Source organism: Schistocerca americana, chromosome 3, assembly GCF_021461395.2.
Source record: "Schistocerca americana isolate TAMUIC-IGC-003095 chromosome 3, iqSchAmer2.1, whole genome shotgun sequence".
Lineage (NCBI taxonomy): Eukaryota > Metazoa > Arthropoda > Insecta > Orthoptera > Acrididae > Schistocerca > Schistocerca americana.
The window spans coordinates 591,230,418-591,235,417 of NC_060121.1; the positions used below are offsets into that span (position 1 = coordinate 591,230,418).

The 5,000-nt window shown below is 53.4% G+C and overlaps 1 non-coding gene across 1 annotated transcript in view; it reads right to left on the reverse strand.

Annotated features, from left to right (window-relative positions):
• Positions 1–636, reverse strand: part of LOC124608881 — a 1,910-nt gene extending 1,274 nt beyond the window's left edge. Inside the window, exon 1 of the ribosomal RNA XR_006979435.1 lies at positions 1–636. This exon is cut by the window's left edge and continues 1,274 nt beyond it. This is a non-coding gene — a ribosomal RNA (small subunit ribosomal RNA).
• Between the last annotated feature and the right edge of the window lie 4,364 nt (positions 637–5,000).

Below are 5,000 nucleotides of genomic sequence, written 5' to 3' on the forward strand. Positions count from 1 at the left end.
AACCGCAACAACTTTAATATACGCTATTGGAGCTGGAATTACCGCGGCTGCTGGCACCAGACTTGCCCTCCAATAGATACTCGTTAAAGGATTTAAAGTGTACTCATTCCGATTACGGGGCCTCGGATGAGTCCCGTATCGTTATTTTTCGTCACTACCTCCCCGTGCCGGGAGTGGGTAATTTGCGCGCCTGCTGCCTTCCTTGGATGTGGTAGCCGTTTCTCAGGCTCCCTCTCCGGAATCGAACCCTGATTCCCCGTTACCCGTTACAACCATGGTAGGCGCAGAACCTACCATCGACAGTTGATAAGGCAGACATTTGAAAGATGCGTCGCCGGTACGAGGACCGTGCGATCAGCCCAAAGTTATTCAGAGTCACCAAGGCAAACGGACCGGACGAGCCGACCGATTGGTTTTGATCTAATAAAAGCGTCCCTTCCATCTCTGGTCGGGACTCTGTTTGCATGTATTAGCTCTAGAATTACCACAGTTATCCAAGTAACGTGGGTACGATCTAAGGAACCATAACTGATTTAATGAGCCATTCGCGGTTTCACCTTAATGCGGCTTGTACTGAGACATGCATGGCTTAATCTTTGAGACAAGCATATGACTACTGGCAGGATCAACCAGGGAGCTGCGTCAACTAGAGCTGAGCAGCCGGCCGCCCGGGAGTGTGTCCCGGGGGCCCGCGCGAACACGCAAGCGTCCGCTCAATTATTCTGCAAACAGGAGGAGGCTGAGCTCCCCTGCACAATACACCTCGAAACCCTCTCAGGTCCCGGCGGCGCGCAGCGCCGTCCTAAGTACTTGGTCGGGTTCGAGAGTGGCGCAATCGCCCGGAGTTTGGCGAGTAGACGCTTTAGGTGCGACCACCCGTGCTCCCAACTGAGCTTGCCGCTGCCGACAGAGGCCCGGGAGCGTGCTGTCGTGGCATTGCCGGCGGGAGACAACACGCGCCACCTACGGTGGCCGGCAGCTCCAACGCCAGCGCCACAGAAGGACAAAAGCCCCACTTGGGTGCCGAAGCGAACTCTCCCAGCACAGCGCACGCGCCAACACGTCCGCACAGCTGCGATACAATCCACCTGCGAGAACCGCAGAGGCGACCGAGCAGCAGACGGCGTCGCGGCGCCGAGCGCCGGGCGGCGGCGCATCCTCAGCGCACACAGTCCTCAATCGGACCAGCACACTGCAGATGTCCACCGCGCTTCGCACCGGGCCCGCGAGGACCTACTTTGGCCGCACGGCGCCGCGTGCAGGGTGCGCCGGCGCGCAGCTGCGCCGCCTGCCGCCTCCGTCGGCCGGCGCGCCTGCCACTGGCCGCCCCCACCAGCCGGCTGTAGCGCGTGCGCCCACGCACCGCGCGGCCAGCACGCCGGGAGGCCCCCCCTCACCGGCCGGGGACGGTCCCACCCAGCCACCGCCGCGTATCGCTTCACACCCACATGCCATTCACGTTCGTGGGCATGGTGGGTATCGCTGAAACAACCGGTTGGTAGCTCAACCGATCGTCGCCATCACTGATTCACCTCTAGCGAGAACAACCGCACCACAACGGTTTACCAGTTGTTCATTTGCGTAACGTCACCAGCAAACGTAGACGTCCATCGCCATTTGCAAATTCAACGATTGTTGCATGCCTGTGTCAGGTGTCACGACACACTATGTCTGCCCACATACACGCAACAACATGTGCAAACTTCGCGAACACGTGGAAGGTGGCCCCCGTACGTATGCGATGTCCATTGCGCGAACGACTGTCAACCGGCCTCTGTCGCATGTCGCAGATGTGGAACGCAGTGCACCATGCTATCACGGTGTGTGAGAGGAGACGACTACGTCTGACAACACGCGCCACTACATCAACAGACGGCTCATGCTGATCGCCATCCACGGCATACCATACTGCAATCCAGCTCTTATAGGGAGACGACACGTAGCTGAGTGCACAATATTTGGACCGTATGGTTCGCCGTTGTTGGCGCAGTCGTGGTACGGTCACACATGTACCACGACGTATCATTCAGTACATGAGGACCAATGTGCAGTACAGTGTGTGATTTGGACGTACAACATCAGCGGACAGTTGACACAAGCCGTACCACAACGTAGGCTGTGCTTCGCCATGCGAATGCCAATGAACAACTGCGAAGGGCATTGAGCATGTACGTCCTACTGCCATCCGCATTACAGTGTATAGCTGCAAGGTGTTTCACATGAAGCGATACTCTGGGGACCGGGCAGTGCGAGTAGCAAACTATATTGCGGGGGTTGCAGTTAGGCAACACTACACTAATTTAACGCGTCGTATGACAATTACAGAGCAGGTTAAGGCCCAACGTGTGTTGGGTTAAGGCCCAACGTGTGTTGGGTTAAGGCCCAACGTGTGTTGGGTTAAGGCCCAACGTGTGTTGGGTTAAGGCCCAACGTGTGTTGGGTTAAGGCCCAACGTGTGTTGGGTTAAGGCCCAACGTGTGTTGGGTTAAGGCCCAACGTGTGTTGGGTTAAGGCCCAACGTGTGTTGGGTTAAGGCCCAACGTGTGTTGGGTTAAGGCCCAACGTGTGTTGGGTTAAGGCCCAACGTGTGTTGGGTTAAGGCCCAACGTGTGTTGGGTTAAGGCCCAACGTGTGTTGGGTTAAGGCCCAACGTGTGTTGGGTTAAGGCCCAACGTGTGTTGGGTTAAGGCCCAACGTGTGTTGGGTTAAGGCCCAACGTGTGTTGGGTTAAGGCCCAACGTGTGTTGGGTTGAGGCCCAACGTGTGTTGGGTTGAGGCGCAACATAGGTTAGGTTGAGGCGCAACATAGGTTAGGTTGAGGCGCAACATGGGTTAGGTTAAGGCGCAACATGGATTAGGTTAAGGCGCAACATGGGTTAGGTTAAGGCGCAACATGGGTTAGGTTAAGGCGCGACATGGGTTAGGTTAAGGCGCGACATGGGTTAGGTTAAGGCGCGACATGGGTTAGGTTAAGGCGCGACATGGGTTAGGTTAAGGCGCAACATGGGTTAGGTTAAGGCGCAACATGGGTTAGGTTAAGGCGCAACATGGGTTAGGTTAAGGCGCAACATGGGTTAGGTTAAGGCGCAACATAGGTTAGGTTAAGGCGCAACATGGGTTAGGTTAAGGCGCAACATGGGTTAGGTTAAGGTACAATATGGGTTAGGTTAAGGTACAATATGGGTTAGGTTAAGGTACAATATGGGTTAGGTTAAGGTACAATATGGGTTAGGTTAAGGCGCAACATAGGTTAGGTTAAGGCGCAACATAGGTTAGGTTAAGGCACAACACGGGTTAGGTTAAGGTACAACACGGGTTAGGTTAAGGTACAACACGGGTTAGGTTAAGGTACAACACGGGTTAGGTTAAGGTACAACACGGGTTAGGTTAAGGTACAACACGGGTTAGGTTAAGGTACAACACGGGTTAGGTTAAGGTACAACACGGGTTAGGTTAAGGTACAACACGGGTTAGGTTAAGGTACAACACGGGTTAGGTTAAGGCACAACACGGGTTAGGTTAAGGCACAATACGGGTTAGGTTAAGGCACAACACGGGTTAGGTTAAGGCACAACACGGGTTAGGTTAAGGCACAACACGGGTTAGGTTAAGGCACAATACGGGTTAGGTTAAGGCACAATACGGGTTAGGTTAAGGCACAATACGGGTTAGGTTAAGGCACAATACGGGTTAGGTTAAGGCACAATACGGGTTAGGTTAAGGCACAATACGGGTTAGGTTAAGGCACAATACGGGTTAGGTTAAGGCACAATACGGGTTAGGTTAAGGCACAATACGGGTTAGGTTAAGGCACAATACGGGTTAGGTTAAGGCACAATACGGGTTAGGTTAAGGCACAATACGGGTTAGGTTAAGGCACAATACGGGTTAGGTTAAGGCACAATACGGGTTAGGTTAAGGTACACATTGTTGTAAGGAAAGGTGTTTTGGGGGGGGGGGCCGGTTTGTTGATTGTGATTATCGTAAGTAAATGACTGCGGCATCATCTGATTTGGCACGTCAGGGTGCACCTTTGGCTCATGACAGGCGGCGCTCTGATTCCATGCTTGTGGCAGACCTGTGTCTTTCATTCCTGCCATTGTTTTTGTGGTGTGACAGGAGGCAGTATTGTGATGTTGGGTGCACCCCTGTGTAGGACATGTGTGGGTGTTGGTGGCTTAGCTGAGCAATGGTGGTTGTCGGAAGGGTGGGATATTCTGTTTTCCGAGTGGACCTCCCGGTCTGGTTATGATAGTGTGGATTGTCTAATGTGGCAGAGAGGATGCACTGGGTGTTGTTCCATGCTGGTGCTTACATATTGTCTGTGTGCCTGTTACAGGCAGAGAGTAGTGCGTGATAAGAGTGTCTGGCTGACGTGTGATTGTGAGCAGAGTCTTTCAGCATGTATACGGACAGTTGTATACATTATCTGTATTCTGATGGCTCTATCTATTACTAATCAGCGCCGTGTATACGTTTAATCCGGTTCCAGTCGAAACTATTGTATCTCTGTACATTAGTGACACGGCGAGCCCGCTATGTAGTTACTCGTCTCGGCAGCTTCCACCGGTGTATGGCAAATGATTATAAGGAATCAGTCTAGTCGTCAATACCGATAGTGTGACGTCACATGTCTGGGGTGGGGGACGCTGCGCCCTTCCGGTGGGTCATGGCCTAGGAAGACTCTTCCCACGCAGGGGGGCTTGGACTGTCATTGACTCTTCCGAGTAATATACTTGCCGTACGTTTTTGCGACTGCGAGTGCAACGCTCACCGGTACCGACATGGATGGAGCGCCTCCTAGCTGCCGCTGAGCATCTGCATTCGTACAGAGAGCAACGCGATCGCGTCTGTAGCTCGTACGTGGTACAGCTCGCAGCTCATGTATATGGACAGCGGGAATGTCGCATATTGGACATAACTCTTCATGAAACGCACGTTATAGGGGTGGATTGCACATTGCGAGTGCGAGCAAAGTCCGCCGTTCATCCGCTGGAGTT